The following is a 24,754-nucleotide window of genomic DNA, read 5'->3' as shown; positions in this document are numbered from 1 at the left end:
ACAGCTAAGAGCCTACACAACTGAGCACAGAGTGCAGCTTGAACAAGTGGGAAATGAAGCAGACCTTTGGAAAATCTCATAGGTTGTAGCTGGAATCGAGAGTTGGTCTGTCAGGAAGTGAAGCCCAGTTAAGAATTCCACATTTTTTTTTCCATTTTATGTCCACACCCATGGCATATGGAAGTTCCTGGGCCTGGGACTGAATCTGACCCATAGTTGTGCCAGGCCAAAGATCAAACCCACTTCTCTGCAATGAACCAAACTGCTGCAGTTGGATTCTAAACCCATTGAGCCACAGTGGGAACTCTGGAACATTCCACACTTTCATTTGGAACCCCCTAAAGGCTTAATCTAGGAGGAAAGGAGAAAAATAAGAAGTCTGACGCCCAACTTCGAACAGCTCCATCCCTAACTGAATTAAGGTGACTTTCCCTGCATCAACTGCTGCCAAGGGCAAAATTATATCCTCTCTGCAGACAGATATGACCGTCCAAGAACCTCATATTATTGCTACAAATTTTTACACGCTATGTCCAGCAAGAATTTATTTTTATTTTTTTGTTTTTTTTTTTTTTCTTTTTAGGCCCACACCCGCAGCATATGGAGGTTCCCAGGTTAGGAGTCCAATAGGAGCTACAGCTTCCGGGCTATGCCACAGCTATAGCAACTTGGGATCCCAGCCTCGACCACAGCCTACACCACAGCTCAGGACAATGCTAGATCCCTGACCCACTAAGCAAGGCCAGGGATCGAACCCACTTCTTCATGGATCCTAGTCACTGAGTCATGAAGGGAACTCCCAGCAAGGATTTTTTAAAGGCATAAAATAAATATGTGAATGAAAACAAACAAAAAGCAAATTGTCCCACAAGACATGCAGATTGTCTATCATGGGTTTTTCTATCATAGAATTTTAAATGCTTATGCTTAATGGGGAAAGAAAAAAATGAAGAAAAGAGAAAACTATAAAAATTCTATTTCAAATGGAAATTTGTATAATAGGAAACACAGTAATAGAAATTAAGTCAATAGATTTAACAGGATATTAGATTCAGCAACTAAAGAAAAAAAATTGGTGATCTGAAAGAGAAATCAGAAGAAAATAATTCAGACCAAAGAAAAGTGAGACAAAAAATAGAAAATTCCCAATAGTAGATTGGAGACAGATAAAGCATATCATCAGTATATAATTAAAGTTTCCAGAAGAGAAATGAAAGAATGAAGTAGAATCAACAAATGGAGAGGTGATGAAAATTTTTCTTTCCGAATTTGATCATACACATCAAGTCAGATTCAGGAACCACTATGAACTCAAGTAGGATAAAAACAAAACCAAATCTGCATACATTCTTGTAAAACTAGTGAAAAGCAAGACAAAAATAAAAATCTCTGAAGTGACAAAGATACTTTAAAGGAATTACAGAGAATTTCACATTAAAAAGAGTGGAAGGTAAAAGTGAAAATATGCATTTAGTGTTTTAAAAGACAGTAACCATCAACCTGGATTTTATGGGGAAAAAATTAAGTAAAAATTGAAAAAAAAAAATGTCACCAGAGAACCCATAAGAAATCATAAAGGATGTTCTTATGGTAGAAGGAAAACAGAAGCAAAGAAATAGAGAAAGAAATGAATATTGGAAAGTTGAAAGATAAATAAATACAACTTTATTGACTAATATAAATAAAAATATTGAGATAGGATTTACTCTCAATTTTTTATCTTGACATACTGAAATATAATATATATTAGTAGCTTTTTTTTACCATTTTCCAGACAATGCAAAAGGCCTTTCTCACACCGCTTATCATTTTTGCTGTGTTTTTAAATTCTAAGATGTCTCATCAGAAGGAGATTTTATTTCCCTTCTTTCTTTTCTTTTTATTGCATCAAAATGAGAAGACGGATCTTAGCTGAACCTATTGTGGTGATCATTTCACAACATATAGAAATCAAATAATCATTCTGTATGCCTTAATCTTATGTAGTGATGTGTATCAATTCTCAACAAAACTGGAAAAATAAAAATAAAAAAGGTTATAATCTCTGAGGTAATCACTAAAGGAATAGTAAAATAAACTAATGGAAGGAGAGGGAATTTTTTTTAAGTTAATACAAAAGAAAACAAAGACAAAAAATGAATATAAAGTAAGTGGGCAAAATGGAAAGCAAAGAATAAGGTATGTTTAAACCTGAATAATTTAGTTACATTAAATTTAAGGGGACTAAATGCTTTCATTTAAAGACACAGTCTGTCACACTGTTAAGCGTGACAAAATCCAGGAGTTCCCCTGTGGCACAGTGGGTTAAGGATCTGGTGTTGTCACTGCAGTGGCCCAGGTCACTGTTGTGACACAAATTCAATCCCTGGTCCAGGAACCTCCACATGCCACAGGGATGGCCAAAAAAAGGAAAAAAAGTGACAAAGACCTCTATATTCTCCTTACAGGAGAACACTTTAATTAAAATTATACAGAAATGTTGAAGGTTAAAAAAAATGAAAAATATATACCCTGTAAACCAAAATAAAGGTGATATAATTACTATTGCTGTAGAACCAATTGTTTTTTTTTGTTGTTGTTGTTTGTTTTTTGTCTTTTTGCTATTTCTTTGGGCCGCTTCCGCGGCATATGGAGGTTCCCAGGCTAGGGCCCTAATCGGAGCTGTAGCCACCGGCCTATGCCAGAGTCACAGCAACGCGGGATCCGAGCCGCGTCTGCAATCTACACCACAGCTCACGGCAACGCCGGATCGTTAACCCACTGAGCAAGGGCAGGGACTGAACCAGCAACCTCATGGTTCCTAGTCGGACTCGTCAACCACTGCGCCACGACGGGAACTCCCAGAACCCATTGTTTAAGGCAGGAAGCATAACATGAGATAAAGAGATATTTAGTACTGATAAAGGAGTCAATCCAACAAGCACTAACAATTTAAGTCTGTATACACTTGATATCAGAGTCTTAAACTGTCAAAATTGAAAGAATAAATGGAAAAAACCTATCATCATAGTGGGAGATATTAACATTCCTCTCTCAATAACTGATAGAAAGGTAGACAAAGAAAGTATAAAAGAGCTTTAAACAACATTATAAATAAGAATCATATATGTGGTTTGGGGTGGTTTTTGTTTTTTGGTTTTTTTAGGGCAGCACTGGCAGCATATGGAAGTTCCCAGGCTAGGGGTTGAATCTACTGTTCCTGGCCTGTGCCACAGCCACAGCAACCCAGGATCCAAGCCACATCTGTATCCAACACCACAGCTCATGGCAGTGTCAGATCTTTAACCCACTGAGTGAGGCCAGGGATTGAACCTATGTCCTCATAGATACTAGTAAGGTTCACTTCTGTTGTGCCACAAAGGGAACTCCTATATGATATAATTTTGTGATTTATATATATTATATGGATAATACATATGTACAAACAGACTTAATTCTACACCCAAAAGACTTTCTTTTCAACTGCATATGGATACTTATAAAAAATTGACCATGTGTTTGCCCATAAAGCAACTCCTAACAAGTTCCACAGCATTGAATTTATAAACATGTATTCTGGTGACAGTTACATTAAGCAGGAAATCAACAAAAATATAACCATAAAAATCTCAAATATTTTGGAAATTAAACAAATGATTCCTACATGACCTGTGCAGTTTCAAAAAAAGATAAATTTATAAAAATGTCTTTAATCGAATAATGAAAATTTAGTATATGAAAACAAAGCACTGAAAGATGCTCTCAGAGGGAGTTTACAAAGTTATTTATATGTATTCGAAAAGAAGGAATTCTTTGTGTGTGTGTGTGTGTGTGTGCGTGCGTCTGTGTGTGTGTTTCTTTTTAGGGCTTCATTCAGGGCATAGAAGTTCCCAGGCTGCAAGTGGAATTGGAGCTGCAGCTGGCTGCCCACACTGCCAGAGCAATGCAGGATCTGAGCTGGGTCTTCGACCTACACCATAGCTCACAGCAATGCCAGATCCCTAACCCACTGAGTGAGGCCAGGGATAAAACCCACATCCTCATGGATACCAGTGGGGTTCATTAACCACTGAGCCACAAATGGAACACAAGAAAAAATTCTTAAAATCATTATCTGGTATCCATTACAAGAAGTTAAGATAGAAAATAAAACCCCAAAAGAACCACAAGAAAGAAATAAAGACAACAGAAGAAAGTAATCAAATATAAACAGAAGAAAGTAATTAAATAGATATGTTAGAGTGGGTAAACAGACAACTATTGGGTTTTTGATAAGACTAAGCATATCAATAAGCCACTGGTAAGACAGATCAAGAAAATAAAAAGAAATAAAAGTTAAAACCAATAGCATTAATGAAAAAGGGATATCACTTAAGATCCTATATTTACATAAAAAATATTTTGGCAATGTAAATAAAATGGATTTTCCTTTAAAAAACACAATTTACCAAAAGTGCCTCAAAAAGAAACAGGAAAACTGAGTAATTTTTTAATCTACAAAATACATTGACTCTATAGTTTAAAACTTTCCTAAAGAAAAATTCTGCACAACACTCCCTGATTTCAAACTATATTACAGAGCTATAGTAGTAAAAACAGTAGGCTATTAGTATAAGAACAGACATTCTGGTCAATGGAACGGAATAGAGGACCCAGAATTAAACTCACAGATATACTGTCAATTAATTTAAGACAAAGAGCCAAGAATATACAGTGGAAAAAGACAGTCCCTTAAATAAATGGTATTGGGAAAACTGGACAGCCACATGCAAAAGATTGAAACTAGACTACTATTTTACACCATACAAAAAACTCAAAATGAATTGAAGACTTGAATGTGAGATCTGACTGAAACCATAAAACTTCCAGAACATATGCAGTAAGTTCCCTGACATCACTTATATTATTTTTTATTTGACATCAGAATTAAGGCAACAAAAGCAAAATACATGGGGACTACATCAAAACTAAAAACCATCTACATAGCAAAGGAAACTATCAACAAAATAAAAGGGAAACCCAGAGAGTGGTAGAAAATATTGGCAAATCATTTATGTGTTGAGAGGTTAATATCTAAAATACATAAAGAACACAAACAACTCAATGGCAAAAAAAAAAAAAAAAATCACATAAAAAAAAGTAGTCAGAGGATCTGAATAGACATTTGTCCAAAGAAGACATACAGACTGCCAACCGACACACAAAAAGATGTTCAACATCACCAGTCATCATGTAAATGCAAATCAAAACCACAATAAGATATCACCTCACACCTGTTAGACTGGCTATCATTTAAAAAAAAAAAAAAAAAAAAAAGTAAAAAACAAAAACCCAAGATATTACAGTGTTGGCAAGGATGTGGAAAAAAGAGAATACTTGTTGGTGACAATGTAAATTGGTGCAGCCACCATGTAAAGCAAATAGGGAGGGCCTTCAAAAAATTGAAAATGGAGCTACCATATGATCCAGCAATTCCACTTCTGAGTATTTATTTAAAGATAAAACAAATACTAATTCAAAAATATACATGCACATCAATGTTCATTGCAGCATTATTTACAACAGCCAAGATATGGAAGCAACACAGATGTCCTTCAAGAAACAAATGGATAAAGAAGATGTGGTATATATACACAATGGAGTATTATCCTGCCATTTGTGACAATATGAAGGAACCTTGAGGACGTTACACTAAGTGAAATAAACAGAGAAAGACAAATGCCACATGATCTTACTTTCATATGAAGACTAAAAAAACAAAACAAACACATAACCAACCAACCCAAGCTGATAGATACAAAGATCAGACTGGTGGTCACCAGAGGTGGGGGGTAAACAATGGGCAAAACAGTTGAAGTGAGTCAAAAGATGCAAACTTCCAGCTATAAGATAGCTAAGTCATGAGGATATAACATACAGCATGATGACAATAGTTCATAATACTGTATTGTATATTTGAAAGTTGTTAAGAGAGGAAATCTTTTTTTTTTTTTTTTTTTTTTTTTTTTGCCTTTTTAGGGCTGTACCCATGGCATATGGAAGTTGCCAGGCTGGGGGTCGAATCAGAGCTGTAGCTGCTGGCCTGCCTACACCACAGCCACACCAGATCTGAGCCACATCTATCTGCATCCTAAACCACAGCTCAACGGCAATGCCAGATCCTTAACCCACTGAGTGAGGCCAGGGATTGAACCCATGTCCTCATGGATACTAGTCATGTTCATTATTGTAAGCCACAACAGGAACTCAGAGTAAATCTTTTTTTTAAATGATTTTTATTTTTTCCATCATAGTTTACAGTGTTCTGTTAACTTTCTACTGTACAGCAAGGTGACCCAGTCACACATACATATATACAATTTTTATAAAACTTTCAACTAACAACAATGCTAAAATAGAACAAATACAACAACATACTGATAAAAATTAGGTGATTGTGGTCTCTCTCTCTCAAAATATCTTATTTTACAAATTTAATTCCTTTTCCATCTTAACTAAGCATTTATCACTCACTGTGGCCATAATTTTGCAGTTTGAGGTGCAACAGCAAAGCTAGCATGAATTCCTTTTTCCTTCTTCACAATTACACACATAGATTTGTTCTTACCTTGATCTTAGCAACCTCAGCATACAATTTTTTTTCTTTTCCTACTGAGTCAAGAGCTTTCACCTTTTCACTTAAAGGAAGCACTTTACAGCTTCTCCTTGGCACATGTGAACTGCCAGCATCACCACTCTTGTGCTTTGGGGCCACTATTGAGTGAAACAGGAGTTACTTGAATACATGTATTGTGATACCAGACAGTTGTCTGATAACCAAGACGGCTACCAACTAACTAATGGGCAGAAAACACTGGACTCACATCCCAGGCAGGATGGAGTGAGATGGCAAGAGATTTCACCATGCTACTCAGAACAGCAGGCAATTTACAACTTATGACTTATTTCTGGAATTTTCCATTTAATATTTTTGGACTGCAGTTGACTGTGGGCAGTTGAAACAGTGGAAAGTAAAACCTTAGATAAGTAGGGACTACTGCATTAGCATCCTGGGCATGGCCAGTATGGTAGCCACTGGTGTGGCTACTGAGCACTTCAAATATGGTTAAGCACTTCAAATACTATGACTGCCGCAATGGAGAAAATGTATTTAATTTAATTTAGGACTGATACTTGACACAGTTATTGGAAAAAATTAAATGGGTTTAGAATTACTTGGGACTGTGAACTTACTTTGTCACATTTTAAAATCCAAACATAAAGCAAGTCTTTCTGATAAAAAATTTAGCATCTGAATTAAGAGGTACTGTAAGTTTAAGCATACCCCAGATTTTGAAGAATTCAGTATGGAACAAAGAATGTAAAAATCTCATTAATAATTTTATATTGTTATAGGTTGAAATAGTATTTTAGATATAATGGGTTTAATAACACTTTATTAAAATTAATTGTACCTTTCTCTTTTAGTTTTGTAATGTGACTACCAGAAGATTTTTAATTATACAATGGCTTGCATTGTCTTTGTGAGGGACAGAATGGACCTGGATCAAAGAGACATGGGATAAACATGAGAGGAAGGGCTTATTGTTGTCTTTGCTCATAAAAGTCATAGGTCTAAATTTTTTGTGTGTGTCTTTTTAGGGCAGTGCCTACAGCATATGGAAGTTCCCAGGCTAGGGGTCCAATTGCAGCTACAGTTGCCAGCCTACGCCACAGCCACAGCAACAAGGGATCCAAACCATGTCTGTGACCTACACCATAGCTCAAAGCAACACCAGATCTTTAACCCACTGAGCAAGGTCAGGGATCAAACCCACATCCTCATGGATACTTGTTGGGTTCGTAACCCACTGAGCCACAATGGAAACTCCCTTCTCAGAAGTTTCTGCAAGTGATCATCCAAGACAGTAAGTCAGTCAGCGATGTTTCTGACTACAATCCAAGAACATGGGTTCAGGGCAAGTGCACACACAGGCTACACACTTGAAAGGGAGAGGGACAGACTCCAGGTTGTTGAAACTATTATGGCTTAACAACGTGAAGGGAATAGCTGGAGTAAGCCCAGCCCAGGATATTACTAACCATCATATTGTTCATTGATATTCTCCACTAGATAGATTCAAATATCAACTAATTTATGAAAAGTAGTGGTTCTCAACCTCTGTGGCACATTAGTATCAGCTAGAAGACTTTTTTAAATCCCAATGTTTAGAGTTGGAAGGAGCGTGATAGAATGGGGGTGCAGAGAGACAGTAAAAGAGCAGTTTGTGCTGGTGGGAAATAAGAGAATTGAGCTGCTGCTTTGAGTGGCAAACTGTGGGCCAAGGGAGCAATGTGTGCAGAATCTTCTGAAGAGACTTTACTATGAGATGGACTATGAATGAACCAGCAAAGGTCTACACTTTGGACTTCCTGACATTTTATGTCTAAGTATCTACCTCTCCTTTTTCCTAAAATGCTGCTATGTTCTAGAAACAGGATAAAGGTAGACACCTGTGAGGATCAAGAGAGTAGGAAATAGTAGACAAAAGTAGCAGTTTCAGAAAGTGGAAACATGTAGAGATGGGACAGCTGCCTTAATGGATTATAAAGAGCAGAAAGCTAACTGCATGTGGGGAGCCAAGTCAAGAAACAAGAGGGTTTGTGATACAGAGCACCACCAGTCTCAGAAGCTGGAGGTTTCAGAACCCTCTGAAGTATAGCAGGTGCCTGGAAGAAGGGAAGGGTTGAAAGCTGGCATGGGTAGACTTCAGTTTCTTTGCCTCACTAGTCCTTTTCAGAGCAGAATGTGTTTAGCTCAAGTTTTTCACTGAAAGCAGAGCCCTCTGGGAATTCTAACTATGTACAAGAGTCTCTGATCTGAACTACCATATTCCCAGGCATGGGACTTTTGTCAGCTGTCCCTGACAGGCCATTAAATCCAAGGCCTAAATTATCAAGGATTAGCAGTTGCTCCAGCACTGGCTTACCTCTCTAGATCCACTGGGTCACTTCAGTTTAACCTCTCATGATTTCTCTATGTTCATGTCAGTTCAGCCATTCATTTTAAACCGTGTGTGGGGTGTGTCTGTGCATGTACATTCCAACATTTTATTTTAGTATATTTAACAGGATATTTTTTCCTATATAAGTATCTGGAAATATGGTTGATTGTTAACTCTATGATTCCTTATACCTTTAGAATGTCCTAAATATTTCCTAACAGCTTTTAAAGATAGATTCTTAGAACACCTCTCCCAGGCTGTCAGCCAGACAACCAACAATCCCTCCAGCACTACACAGAAAAACTGGGAATTTCTGGGAAAAACTGAGAGGTTCAAAGTGGGATACAGGGCACAGGTAAGGAAATGGTGGGTGATCTTCCAAAAGGCAGCAGGTGACTGCATGGTGAGTTTCCAAGTGCCTTTGCCATATGTGTTTACAGAATACTGGTGTCCATCGAGTTCCTCCAAGCCTGCATTGGAGGAATCCTGTGTAAACTGACCAACCCCAAAGAAAAGACTAATGCTGATACTTGAGAATCCCCCACAGGATAGCAAGTCTTTGCTTGATAAACATATAGAAAGCCAGCCTCTCCAACAACCACACCCAGTACACACGTACTCTGCTTCTAAAGAAGCACGACAATATTACACATGAAGCAACAGCTAAGAATCAGAAGACAGGGAGTTCCCGTCATGGTGGGTGGAAACAAATCCAACTAGGAATCATGAGGTTGCATGTTCGATCCCTGGCCTCAGTGGGTTAAGGATCTGGTGTTGCTGTGGCTCTGGCATAGGCCAGCAGCTGTAGCTCCGATTAGACCCTTAGCCTGGGAATCTCCGTATGTCGCAGGTGTGGCCCTAAAAGGACAAAAGCCAAATAAATAAATAAATAAGAATCAAGACGAGTTTAAGAAAACCCTCCACATGAAAGACATGCTAAAATAAACAGAAGTATAAGTCTAAGAAAGAGACAGAGCATGAAGAAGAAAACTTACCCAACATAATTAGTATGCAAAAAAGAAAATTCTGTCTCCATTAAGCATGAAGAGGTTATAAAAAGGAACATCAGATCAAAAAATAGTTCATAATTTTGGGGGAAAGAGCAGATTCTAAGATCTGTCTGAGAGGGAAGAACAGTCACATGAAAGGATCAGTAATCAGAATTTCATCAGATTTCTCAATCACAATGTAAAAAGCTAGAATTTCTAAGGATAATGTAGAAGGTAGTGGAGATGCTTTCAAGGTCTTTAGGAACAAGATTCACACTAGATTTCTATACGCAGCTAAAGCATTGAGGGTGGAGGCAGGACAAGAAAATATTTTTCAGATATGCTGGATCTCCAATAATGTACCTCCTGAGAACTTTCTCTATAAATTAATGCACGGTATGACACCAAAATGAAGGTTATGATCCAAGGAGGAGAAAGACAGAGGATCTAGAAGACAGGCCTTCTACCCAGAAGAATAGTGAACAGAATTTCCAGGCCAATGAGGAAGAAAAAAATCCCAGAACGGTTACTATATGGCAGCCCATAATTATGTTGTGAGACACATGGGAAGTCCTGGCAGCCCATATTTAAACAAAGCAACAAAGAAAACCAAAAGGAAAAGATGACACTGGGTGTATTTTAACATAACGAGACCAGATTTACACTTATAGTGCCAAGGTTGGCATAAATTGTTGATAGAGGAGTTCCCGTCGTGGCGCAGTGGTTAACGAATCCGACTAGGAACCATGAGGTTGCGGGTTCGGTCCCTGCCCTTGCTCAGTGGGTTAACGATCCAGCGTTGCCGTGAGCTGTGGTGTAGGTTGCAGACGCGGCTCGGATCCCGCGTTGCTGTGGCTCTGGCGTAGGCCGGTAGCTACAGCTCCGATTCAACCCCTAGCCTGGGAACCTCCATATGCCGCGGGAGCGGCCCAAGAAATAGCAACAACAACAACAAAAAGACAAAAGACAAAAATAAATAAATAAATAAAATAAATAAATTGTTGATAGATACATTAAAAACTCAGCAAAAAAAAAAAAAAACAACAACAACTTAAGTGAAGCAATTGTTAACTTCAGTCAAGACAAAGTTTAATCCTTGAAGGAACTACATGACTCAGCTCTAAATAATAAGGTAAACACGGAATACTGATTTAACGGAAATGATAATACAGCTCCATTGGGGGCTAGGACGCATGTGTGTGGTGAGGAGTAGAGACCAACACAGAGAATTATCACTTTTTCATATCAGTTTATCAATGGATACTAAGGTTGAAATACAAGTAGTTATCAGTAGATATCTGGTGCTGGTATCAACAGAAATATCAACCTAAATATACTACTTAGAAACCAGGAGATAAATTCCAGGAGATACATTCCCAAAAAAAATTTGTGTTGATTGTTTCCAAAGAATCGCATCCTTGAAATTGAGGGATATATGGAATATAAAAGACTATCGCTTTCATGAGGTCTTATAGGACTATTTGTCCCTCAACTATATAGATGCCTTGATTTTTTTTTTTTAAACCTAAGCAGTGAGGTCCTACTGTACAGCATAAGGAACTATATCTAATCTCTTGGGATAGAGCATGATAGAAGACAGTATGAGAAAAACAGTGTGTACATATATGTATGACTGAGTCACTATGCTGTACAGCAGAAATTGGCACATTACTATAAATCAACTATACTTTAATAAAAATTTTTAATAATTAAAAATTTAGTGAAATTTTATTTTCTAAGTGAAAAACATATATACACAGTTCTTCAACAGTTTTGCAATTGCATATGCACCTCATTTGAATGTGACTCCACTATTGGGCCTCTTGAGGTCCCAGCTTCTTGGAGTTTATCCTGAGCAGACCTTAGATTCCTGGTGCTGGATGAGATCTTTTCCTGACTCACTAACCGGACCCTCACAACAACAATTTAAGAAAGTTTACTGAATGTTCCTTTTTAGATAAGGAACTAGAAAGTCTGAAACAGAAAAATAATAAGGAACTAGAAAGTCTGAAACAGAGAAAAAGTAATAATCTCCCAGCATGCTTTGAAGCTACGGGGGATTTGGTGACACAACTCTGGTCAAAGACATTTAAGCAAAAGTCTTCAGGTGATTTATCTTCCTTCTACCAGGAATGCTGGTTTACTACAGCCTTCTTGGGGCAAGGAGCCACACACTGAAAACATAGGCTAGAAAAAGCCTGGACCACTGATCTTCTTAGTAAGTTACCAAGCCGTTCAGAATGATCTACCTTCAGACCTCTTGTTAAGTGGGGCAAATAAAAGTGTTTAAAACTATTTAAGCCATCCTAGTAAGATTGACTGTTGCACATACCTGAACCAGCCGATACAATCTCTAAAGCCTCCTCTCCTTCCCAGATCCTGTTGCCTCTCAGACTCCCAATTAAAGCTGTCCAACAAAGAAGTAGGGCACAGCTCCAAGTACAGATTTCCCCTGCTTTGATATTCTTGCACATCTCTCTCTGAAGGTGCATGAAGGTAGAAGTCTCCGGAGAAAGTGTTGATGGATTGCAATGTCACAGAAGTAGCCAACTTCCTGAGATGTGGGTCACAATTTCCCTGGTTTGGTGGGCTAATCAATAGAAACATTCCTTTTGAAGCCTGTGGATGGGATCATCTAAGATGGCAGAATGGCCTAGAACAGCTGAAGGCCAGAGCAAAGCAGGAAATGCACTGCTCTTATCTGTCTTTTTCTTCTTTTTCTTTTTTCTTTTTTTGTTTTCTTTTTTTTTGTTTGTTTTTCATTTTGAACTTTTAACTTATTTTGGTTTAAGTAAAAATCATAGTAACAATATTAAAGAGTGATGGGAGAAAACCACATATATACCCTCTGCTCTACTTCAAATCTTTTCATTTTTGAGTTTTGAGTTTAGAATCCATATACACATTTAGTCTTATATTTCATAGCTATATGCATATAAACAAAATTTGTTTTGTCTCTTAACACTATCACCACAAACCAAAGTCTTTTTCCATGTATAGTCTCTAAAATTTTCATTTTAATAACACTTTTAACAAATACCTACTATGTGATACACACTAACGTGAAAGCTACAGATTGAATATTCCACCAAGTAGCTGTATCATGGTTTACTTGACCATTCCACAAAGGATGGACATTTAGGGGTTTTTTTATGTAGATAAAAGATGCAACAGTGATTACTTTCCTAAGTATGTCTTTGGCTTCTGATAATTATTTCCAATTTTGAGTAGTGAAATTATAGACTCAAGGGGTAGGGATATCCTAAGGCTCTTAAGATGCAGTACTATAAATATTTTCAATGTGGATCTTCAAAGCTGCACTGTGCATCCTTCTTCAGTTCAGTGTCTTCTGAACCAAAATCTCAAATCGGTTTCTTAGGTTAGAAGAACCCAAGTTACATATCCTTGCTCTTCTAGCAAGGAAGGTCAGGGAAGAAGAGTGTCTGGTTTCCACATTGAAACTTCAAGATAATGGGGAAATGTCCTGATATTAAAATATGTTTTAAGTTTACTAGCAGCTGAAACTCATGCTAGCTTTTCATATGCATGAATTGATTGCCCCAGTTCTCCCAGTTCACCCAATAACATGACTTCATCTTTTATTACTCAACTGAAACCATTCTTACTAAAGTCCTACTTGACCTTACATCCACCAAATCTACTGGTTGCTCTTTCACCCTTTCTTGCCAAATCCTTTACTTTACTTTGCTAATTCCGCCAACTTTTTTGGAACTTAATGCTGTGGTTTTCACAATATCACACTCTACTGGTTTTCTTCCCCAACATCAGCCATTTCTTTTTAGGTCTTCTTTCTGCTGCTCTCCCAATGATCCTCAAATATTGGTATTCCTTGAGATTTCACAGGTAACCATGTCTCCTCCCAACTGGAGATGATTTTCTCAAACAGTATCAAACTCCCTTATGAATTTAACGGCCACCTTGTATTGGTAAGGTTTTGGAGAGGAAAAAAGAAACCCTTTATATATGTCAAATATTAATACAGAGAACTGCATAGCAGAAATTGGCACATTATACATCTACTTTAAATTTTTTAAAAATTAATAAATAAAACTGGTTTGCTGAAATAAGTAACAGCAAACTTTCAAAGATTTAAGGGTGATGACAGAGATAGAAGCCACCACAGCTATTCTTAGTGGTCAGTTTGACTCTCTTGACCTGAGTGGGTAGTTCTCAGGAGCTCTCCTGGCAGCTACTCTGAGCCTCACACCTCTACCTGCAACTGGTTCCACAAAATAATGTGATCTCCAGGGAGTCCATCTCTTATATGTGCATTACACTCTCTAGAGAAAGAAAGAGTATCTGGTCATAGAATCCCCAGGAAAGTTAATATTCACCATGATTGGTGAATATCTTTTAGGTACTATGTTCAACTCTAAGCCAGTCCCCTGCTCTAGAGGGGACTTGACTATGCTCATCAGATCTTCTGGAACCCAATGTGATTGGCTTAGCCCTAAATCGCATGCTCAACCTCCATGGAGCCACAGGTGGATTCAACTTCCCCAGAACCCCATAGATTCCCAATTGAAAACAAAGACTCTTGGAAAGTGGGAAGAAGGCAGATAGGAATCCTATCCAACCCTACTTGATTGCCTTCATTCTTCTCCTGCAAAACCACAGTGGTCTCATCAGATCCAGTTAACTCCTTCTCTAATCCATTTTCCTCATTACAGCCAAAGCAATGTATATAAAACATGTAAATCTGACTACATCACTCCTTGTTGAGAACCTTCATGGCTCCTCTTCACCCATACATAAAGTGTCTATGATCAGGTCCCTTGTACCTCAAGTTCATCTCTCGCCAATATTTTATGCTCCAATAGCACCCAATCACAACATGCTTGGCACAGCACCTGGCATGCAGTATGTGCTCCCCAAATGGTTATTAAGTCAATGAATGCATAAATTAAAGGAGAGGAGATGAATGACTGACATTCTAAAGTAAAACTAAAGCTGAAGTAGACTTCTCGTTCTTTTGTATTTCACTTCCCTCAAATTCTCAGAGCACAGCGGGTGTTCAAAGATGCTTGTTAGCTAATGAAATTAGCGCATTCATTTTAATACCCAGGAAAGAACTCCACTGAATTTTGATCCCTGGCAATTTAAAAAGATTTTCTGGGTGTTATAATTATTGGCCTATTGTAGGAGTAAAAAAAAAAGAAGTGGGTAAATTAATTCATTAGCTCATTAAAATACAACGAAAGGAACATAATTAAAACATTTAGGCAATTTCTGAATCATAGAAAATGAATAATCAGAGGTGCAAAACAAACCCTTAGCCAGCTCATTGGTTACAGCAGGCCCACACTTCCTGCTTCTCATAACACTGTCAAAGGCTAGTTCAAAACCCTCCCCTTAAAAGAGAAATTTGCTTTAATGAGTTTTCTTGTTAGGCCAGAGACTGGAAATTAGGGCATCACAATCTTGGCAGGAAAGCCCTCTGAATACCTGAAGAGGGGAAGCTGCCTTTTTCCACACATGTGCATGCTTTTGGTCGTTGGTTTTTGATCCAAATGTACCTGCTCCTGTGCTCAGTGTTTACACACATCCAATTTGAAGCCCATAGATGAGGCATCTACAATTATCCTTCTTTCATCAAAGATACTAATGTTGAGTAATATGCCCCAAGTCACACTAGCTGAAGTAAGAATGAAAATAAATGGTTCCAACCAGACTCCCTAGAGCCCTGGCTTTTAATCACTATGCAAACTTGAATAGTCCTCAGATTCTGGTCAGGACTCAGCCTGCCCACCTACCCCGGTGCCACCAGATGGGGCAGCAAGCTGTCTGCATGTATGAGGGATGCCTGATGTCCATTCCTGTCATATTCCCTTCCCTGCTCCTCAAAACTTTTACCATCACCCCACCTGCTGTCCCTTCATTCCTTTACTCCCTCTCACATGTCTCTACTGCCCCCCAGTTCCCAACAATCCAAGTAACAGAGGAACTCTCTGAATAGCAACACCTGGAGAATTGATGGCAAAGAAGGAACAGAAGCAATTTCTCATCTTCAGATGCAAAGAACGCAGGATTACCAGCTGCTTGCAGAAATATCCAAGGAGTGAAATACCATTGAGCACTGGGTCTGGGACCAGGAAATGGGAACAAGTCCAATTTCTACTTCCAACAACATTTTTGAAGACATATCATACTGGATACTATGCCAGATACCTTCTTATTCAGTATGTTATAAAACCCCACCAGGAATCCATGTATCTCGATTGGCTTATTTAGTATCACATCCTCTTTAGAGCCATAAACTGGAATTTTGGCAGCGAAGAAAATTTCACAAGACAGCCAATCAAATCAATTTTGTGAACCAGACCTTGCTTATAAGTCAGTGTTAATAAAAATGCTTTATCTTCTCATTTAATTTAATTATTCTCACTAAGGAGAAACTAAGTTCTTGTTCATGGGAGTATCTAACACATTTTCAAATGTAAAATCTATGAAAAATATTATATAAACATTATGTGCCCTTTGCCTTTGACACATACATACAGCTCTGAATCTCAAGGCACGTAGCAGGGCCTAGCGCATCACAAAAATGCCTTTATCTCTTCAGCTTGAGTAAATTTTATACCAGCCTTTTTTCCCCTGACTATAGGCCCTTGACCTTGCTTTTCTTAGAGCACTTATTCCAGAAAACTTGCAATTGTAAGTTCTTTTTCTGCCTCATAGAGATGTAAATCTTCTTCCAGCCTTCTGTCAGGTTTTACAACTGCAGGATGTCTTTCTCAAGAACCTGGAAGCCTTCCCTTTAAAACATAGCCATTGAAGGAGTTACACCCCTCTTCCCAGTCTCTGTGGGGTGAGAGGAGCCTGCATCAGCCTGGGTTCTCCAGAGAAGCAGAAGGACACCATCCAGTCCATGGACGTATAGACACAATCATTCACACTCTCCTCAACAGTCCCAAAGCCTTCACAAGAGGGTATGTGGAAACCAAGAGTGGAATCTGAAGACAAGTTTAATCAATCATTAAAAGGCCTAAATGTCCATAGACAAATGAATGGATTAAGAAGATATAGTATGTTTACACAATGGGATACTACTCAGCCATAAAAAAGAACAAAATAATGCCATTTGCAGCAACATGGATGGAACCAGAGACTCTCATACTAAGTAAGTCAGAAAGAGAAAAATACCATATGATATCATTTACATCTGGAATCTAATATATGGCACAAATTAACCTTTCCACAGAAAAGAAACTCATGGATTTGGAGAAGAGACTTGTGGTTGCCAGGAGGAGGGGGAGGGAGTTGGATGGACTGGGAATCTGGGGTTAATAGATGCAAACGATTGCTTTGGAATAGATAAACAGTGAGATCTTGCTGTATAGCACTGGGAACTGTATCTAGTCACTTATCATGTAGCATGATGGAGGATAATGTGAGAAAAAGAATGTACATATGAGTGACTGGGTCTTTTTTCTGTACTGTAGAAAACTGACAGAACACTGTAAACCAGCTATAATGGAAACAAATAAAAATCATTTTTAAAAAAATAAATGAAGCTTTTTTTAAAAAAATCATTAAAATGCCTGAGACAGAATTGCAACGGTCTGAATTTCTACCTGAGATCTTAAAAAAAAAAAAAAGTTGGAAGAAATAAAAGAGCTAATACAGATGTTCAGTGAAAACAGACATGCCAAGAAGGCAAAAAGAAAAATCTATCAAGGTGAAAAGTACACAAGACTCTATTCCTCCAGAATAATTGAATAAAGGCAGAGTGGCCTAGAGAACTGCCCATCCATGGAGAGAGTCACTGGGCACCCTTGGCTCCAGGAATACCTGTCCCTCTTGCTTCTCTATTTTGTGGCCCTCCCCCAATACTACACAGCACCGGTTGTAGTGCTAACTCCTCTATCTCCAAAAGGGCAAGGAGAGAGGAGATGAAAGGGATGACAAAATGCAGGCCCATCACAACAGTTCTGGAGGTGGACCTAAAATTCACATTTTACCACTTTCTGTTAACAAAAGTAAAAGCCAGGAGAAAGGGGTTTTCTTCCTGGTACCCCAAAGATTTCCTGCTTGGAGGAAGCCAGGAATGGATGCATATTACTCACTGCTTGTAGACTTCCTAGAAACATGTGCCCTTGGCCCAGTTAAATCCTCCAGGGGCTCCAATAGCCATGGTGGAGGGTGTCTGTTTCCCTTGGAATCATCTGATTTTTGGCATTCCAGCCCCCGGGCCTTCCCCTCCCTATTCTGGTGGCATAGCAGCCAGGAAAGTTTGGCTCTATCCACAGTTTTATTTGTCTTGTTTTCAATTAGGGGTATATGCATGTAATTAAAAAAAAAATCCTAACAACCTCCCACCTCTCTTTCCCAGAAATAACCCCTGTTCCTTATGCATCTGTGCAAAGAGAGATTATACTTTAAAGCACTTAATCAATACAGATGACTGCATATTACATACTGTAAAAATTAATACAGAAATATCAATTAAAATAGAGTCAGGAGACCAGAAAGGAAGCTTTCACACCCTATGATAATAACAGAGCCCAACAGGAAGAAGTCTTCTTCCTCTTCTTGCCTGGCAAGAGCTCAGCCAAAGAAATTGTCACAACTCAGCCAATGAAAAGCCACTATACTCTGAACTCTCATTTCCTCCACTGCACTCTGTTTACTATAGCCTTGCCAACTTCCTTTTCCCCTCTTTAAAAGAGTTCTCCTCTCTTTGTTGTGTGGAAACTGACACATCACTGCCATGGTTACAGACTCCAAATTGATTCTTTGCGGACCTTGAATAAACCCATCTTTACCCAAGAAAGAACTGGCAGCCTATTCGTTTTAGGTCAACAATACAATGATACAACAATCTGTGCCCATGGCTAGTGGATCTACATGTAGACACACAGAGCCATCTGTTCCAGAGTTGCTATAATCTGTTTCACCATTGTGAGTAGACCTCACCAGGGCGAATTACACTAAAGTTACAACTATGAATCAACCCGACACTTTCAAAGTGCTAGACAAACATGTTATCGTTTGTTGTTTATTTTTATTAATAGGGTTAAAATTTTATTTCAGTTCCCATATACAGAGTTTCACCCAAAAATGAAAGGGCTGACTCGGCCAGTTCTTGTATAAGGGCACTTAAGTTAGCTAAAAGAATTAGGATGGTAAAAACTCTTTACCACAGTCCTCCCAATCCAAGCCATGTGGTTGAATAAAGCAGTTTAGAAAAGATGGTATTTTTATTGAGTGTTGTCAACAAACAAGAAAATGGTACCAACCTCTCATGTTCACTATAACCCCACCCTTGTCCTAGAAAAGGGTATGTGTATAAACAAGATATTCTCCATTATCATCCTTAGAATATATATATGGCTGGTGACAAATGCATCTCTCATGACTCCTCCTGAAACTTGACTCAGTTTTCCCCTCCCCCACAAGACCTGTGCTTGAGAAGGGGATTCAGAAATATGATCAAGACTAAGAGCAAGGAGTTCCCTTTGTGGCTTAGCAGAAACATACCCAACTGTCAAGTATCCATGAGCATGCACATTTGATCCCTGGCCTCACTCAAGGTGTTAAGGATCCAGCGTTGCTGTGGCTATGGTATAGGCCAGCAGTTGCAGTTATAATTTATCCCGAGCCTGCAAACTTCCATATACCATAGGCATGGCCCAAAAAACCTAAGAACAAGATACCTGAGTTCAACAGGGTGTCCTTTCCTGTGATTTTAGCTCTAAAACCTGTGCACAGGATAAAAGTTGTACAGAGCCAAATTATCATTGAAAATCCCTTGAAAAGGTACTACCTTCTCAATATATAATCTCTTAATAAGTTCAACAGAACAAATCACTGATTCTTCAGCTGAGCTCCACTTGAAGCCATTGGTTTATATTTGGAGGCCATATTCTTGAGGAATGCAAATGTCTAACCCCTAAAGTCATCCTCAACACAGGAACCTGTTCATGCTGGAAGAAGCACTTGGCAAATGAGAAAAGCAGATTCACATTCTTTCCCATGAGCTTACACTCACTGCGAATTTTTTTTTTTTTTTTTTTTTTGGTATTTTTAGGGCCTCACCATGGTATATGGAAGTTCCCAGGCTAGGGGTCCAATTGGAGCTGCAGCTGCTGCTGGCCTATACCACAGCCACGGCAACATGGGATCCGAGCCATGTCTGTGATCTACACCACAGCTCATAGCAATGCCAGATCCCCAACCCACCGGCAAGGGCCAGGATTGAACCCACGTCCTGATGGGTACTAGTCAGGTTTGTTACCACTGAGCCATGATGAGAAATCCCCATTCATTCTTTCCCCCAGGCTTAGACAGAATACAATGGGCCACAGAATCACCAGCACTCTGAAATTATGCTTATCCTGAATTCCACTTCCATCGTCTTTCATATTGCTTGCTGAGTCTGGTTGAACACCTAAGAGTTACAAGCATAAAAGATGCAACTGTGCTCCACAAAAACCAATAGCCCCAGACTTGTGAATATGGCTCAGAAATTTAATAGTGCCCTCTCCATACCCTGCATCATTGTCCCTCAAAGACCTCAAGAATCTCCCTCCCCCAAGATTACAATGTAAGAGACAAGTACTTCTCATTGGCTTTCAATGTCCCACTGATTAAAGTGGAAGGTTAATTAATTAGTACTAGCTAAAGAGTTGTATCTTCTTTCATGAGAAATTCGCTAATCCTAAAGACCAATATTTTATGACTGGTCCTGTTAACCAGTACGAAGTTATTTCCACTTTATTGTGCATTTCTAATTCAAATAAATTCACTGCATGTTTTACTTCATTCCTAAAGACAAAATCATATTTGAATAATATTCTGAAAGCCCAACTGTTCTTGCTTCTTCTCCTCCTAATGTGAGGTAATCACAAATAGAACTTTAAGAAACATCCTGTAAAATGCAAAAGGGCTGTTGTGGTCATGTGCTGTACCAAGAGGCTTGCAAAGCACATTCTATTCTCTTGTAGATCTGATAATCATCAATAAATCTCACTTAGCCTAACAACTTAAGCAGAAAAGCTAGCACAAAGGAGCCTTTGTGACAGTATTTCCCCAAATTTGTTCTTTAGAACACTATGTAGAATATTTTAGGTATCAGAACCAGGAACTTCATGGAACATTTTTAAGAGTTTCATTTACTGAAAGACTCCTCAAAGCCTTTAGTGTGCTAATATCAATGGTATGTCTCCAAGAGGAGGATATAACATATTTTGCTTCCCAAACATAAATGGTCAACAGAACCCTCTTCACAGAACATCTCATAGGACTAATATTCTATGGGGCATACAGTGGGAAATACCGCTCTACTGAGTATAATGAGTATAAGCCAGGATAGGAACAGTCCAGAAATGATGGAATTGTTCAGAAGGACAACATCAACAACTTCTCTTGGGTCCACATGAGAAAAGAGTAAATGTTTGTGGCCAATCTAGATCCACATCCAATACTGCTAGCTAGTGAAGAAGACTGGCCAGAAGAATTTTATCAGAAGCCAAAGCTCAAAAGCCAGAAAGAGTTCTGGGAAAAGAAAGGTACAGAAGCAAGGTTAGAAATAGAATGAAATTGAACACAGGGAAAGAAAAGACAAGATACAAAAAGGAGAAGAGGAACAGCTCTGGAATTAATTCCACATAATCTCAGAGCATCCACCAGTCTGGGTAGACTGGCATACTTTGCTGGACTAGGCACCCTCTACCTAGGTTTATGTTGTCCTTCACAGAGTCCAACGACCTCCTTGCTATTTCTTTATGGCCTTGCCTGGCTGACCACAGCTTGGTCCAAAAGTAGATCTTCCTAAAATCTTACCTTGTCTTAGTCACAACTAATCTAATCTCAACACTGATTATGTATATGCAGATTATATATATAACCTGTATACACAGATTACAGTAGGTGTTGTTCTAAGATTCAGCATGCCGATGATAAAAAGTACAATTCCAGGCTGCTCCCCAAGTCTCATTTTGTCAGTTAGAACTAGGAATAGAGCCCCAGGCATGACTTCCCATATTGATGAGCCTCAAATCACCCTCGACTCTCCAGCCCTTTCCTTTTTTTCAGTCAAGTCTCCTGCCTATTCCTATAACCAAGTTTCCCCCTACCCCACACCCACCCCCACCAAGTATCTCTGTTCCTTTTGGGCCAGAGTCTTGACTTTGATCCCTCGATCTCTGACCATTTACCTGAAAAAAATTTCAGGTTACAGTGCATTGTGGATTCATTATTTATAGCCTTCTCACCCAGTAGAATTTTCCTATTTCACCTTGCAGGGCCATTTCACTGCATCTCTGCCTCTCAGCAAAACCAGCCCCTTACTCCTGTGACTTGTTTGCCTGAGTGAGATCCCCAAGGCCTAAAAGCTTTTTTTTTTTCCTGCTATCTTCTTCTGCAATGTTGTTTTCCAAGAGAAGTTGTCTAGCCTTCTATATCTATGCAAAGATGCTCCAGTGTTTCAGTAGTCAAAATTCAATGGCATCACCACTTTCACGTTGGGACCCTCAATCTTTATTCCAGAATAATTGTGGTATCATCATTCTTTTTTAAGGGACCACACGGGGGTTTCATAAAGTGCCTGACATTATCTCGTATCTCCATGTCTGAGATCAAGGACTTCAGTTTTAGCATTTACAATTACCTAGAGCAAGGCCTTTCTGGAAGAATTGGGACCTCGGTGTTTCATTATTGTCTGGTCACTGTACCTAATTTACACTCAAAGAGAGACATCCACATGCTTTGGTCTCTTCTAGCTCCTTAATTCTATGGGAAAATACACAGAAACAATAATATTCCACAGCTCATTAAAAGTCTTTCACAATGTCACAAATCTAATATCAAGATGCTTCTCTTTTTAGCATGATATTGGCACAAAAATAGACATACAGATCAATGAAACAGATGACCCAGAAATAAATCCATATCCCATGTCAATTAATCTTCAACAAAGGAGGCAAGAATATACAATATCAAAAAAAAAAAAAAACGATACAATCAAAAAATAGGCAAATGACCTAAAAGGCATTTCGCCAAAGAAGACATCCAGGTGGTCACAGGCACATAAAAAGATGGTCAACATCACTAAATATTACAGAAGTGCACATAAAAAGATGGTCAACATCACTAAATATTACAATTGAGGCATGTCCTCACACCAGTCAGAATGACTAGCATCAAAAAGTCTACAAATAATAAATGCTGAAGAGGGTATGGAGAAAGGGGAACCCTTGTACACTGCTGATAGGAATGTAAATTGGTGCAGCCACTGGTGGACAACAGCATGGAAGTCATTTCTTTTTTTTTTTTTTTTAGTTTAAAAAAATTTTTTTTTTTTTTTTTGCTTTTTAGAGCCACCCCATGGCATATAGAGGTTCCCGGGCTAGGGGTCAAATCAGAGCTACGGCTGTCGGCCTATGCCATGCCACAACCACACGGGATCCAAGCTGCATGTGTGACCTACACCACAGCTCATAGCAACACCAGATCCTTAACCCACTGAGCGAAGCTAGGGATCGAACCCGCAACCTCATGGTTCCTAGTTGGATCTGTTTCCCCTGTACCACGACAGGAACTCCTGGAAGTTCCTTTAAAAACTAAAAATAGAACTCCATATACTCAGCAATCCCACTCCTGAGTATATCTCCAGAAAAGATGAAAACATTAATTCAAAAAGATACATGTGCCCCAATGTTCATAAAAGCATTATTTACAGTTGCCAAGATATGGAAGCAACTGAAGTACCCATCAATAAACAATTTAAGAAGATGTAAGATATATATAAGATGGAATATTAGTCATAAAATGGAATATTGCCTTTTAAAGCAACATGGGTAGATCCAGAGAAGATTGTATCAAGTAAAATATGTCAGACAAATATGATATTATTTATACGTGGAATCTAAAAGATAATACAAATGAATCTGTATATAAAACAGAAACAGACCCACAGACATGGAAAACAACGCTGTGGTTCTGTGGTTACCAAAGGGGAGAAGGACAAATTAAGAGCATGGAATTAATAAACTATTACACTTAAAAGAGATAAGCAACAAATAGTGTATAGCACCAGCCTATAATGGAAAATAATCTGAAAAATACATCTATAACTGAATCACTTTGCCGTATCTTGAAATTAACATAATATTATACATCAACTATACTTCAATTTTTTAAAAAATGTTAAAAGAGGCTACTGTTTGCCACTTACTTTAGATAAGGTACCTGTCAGGCTGCACCCCGCAGGCCTGCAAGCCTTGTAGTTGTCCAGACTCGAGTCTGAAGAAAGAGCTCATCGTGGTGACAGCGACAGAGATATGAACAGTTTGTTGGACAGAGGATTTTACAAGTCCAAAGCAAAGGTCCTGGAGCAACATCCTACCGCGAACAGCAGTCAGCAGACAGGACACAGCAGCACCTTCGCAACTGGGGCGGGACGCTACCATTTATAGGGGGAATTGACCTCAGCTTGGCTCCTCCTCAGTTACCAGGGAAACCAAAGGCTGGGGAAGGGGGCAAGTATGTAGGCAATTACTGAATAAGCCCTGTAATTAAGAGCACTGGAGAGCCAGCCATATGTGTGAAGCAGGGCCTGTCCCAGCAAGGTATGTCCAGAGAGCAAGAGAACAGCCACCTTCAATATAGTACCTAATCTTTCTGAGGCTGTTTCCTTTCCTCTTAAATGGAGATAACAACTACCCCATAAACCCTCATAAAGTTTTTCAAGGGTTCAAAGAGATGAAGCATACAAAGGATTGGTGACACTGCCTTACTCGTGATGAACACTTATAAGATTCTACTCTTTGTATTATCATG

At 38.7% G+C, this 24,754-nt stretch overlaps 1 long non-coding RNA gene across 2 annotated transcripts in view; it reads right to left on the bottom strand.

Annotated features, from left to right (window-relative positions):
• The window catches only part of LOC146396975 (uncharacterized), a 184,569-nt gene extending 160,209 nt beyond the window's left edge, over nucleotides 1-24,360 (bottom strand). The window contains exon 1 of one of the 2 annotated variants that reach the window (XR_014826606.1): nucleotides 24,150-24,360. This is a non-coding gene — a long non-coding RNA (uncharacterized LOC146396975). The remainder of the gene's footprint in view (nucleotides 1-24,149) is intronic. The other variant, XR_014826605.1, reaches the window with a different exon arrangement.
• Between the last annotated feature and the right edge of the window lie 394 nt (nucleotides 24,361-24,754).

The sequence above is a fragment of the Sus scrofa genome, chromosome 14 (assembly GCF_054392235.1).
Source record: "Sus scrofa isolate SSC_HxYL_T2T_F1_AM1 chromosome 14, Sscrofa_HxYL_maternal_Yorkshire_Landrace_v2.0, whole genome shotgun sequence".
Taxonomy (NCBI): domain Eukaryota; kingdom Metazoa; phylum Chordata; class Mammalia; order Artiodactyla; family Suidae; genus Sus; species Sus scrofa.
The sequence above is the reverse complement of the archived record's forward strand: the minus strand, read 5'-3'. Positions and strand labels throughout refer to the sequence as shown.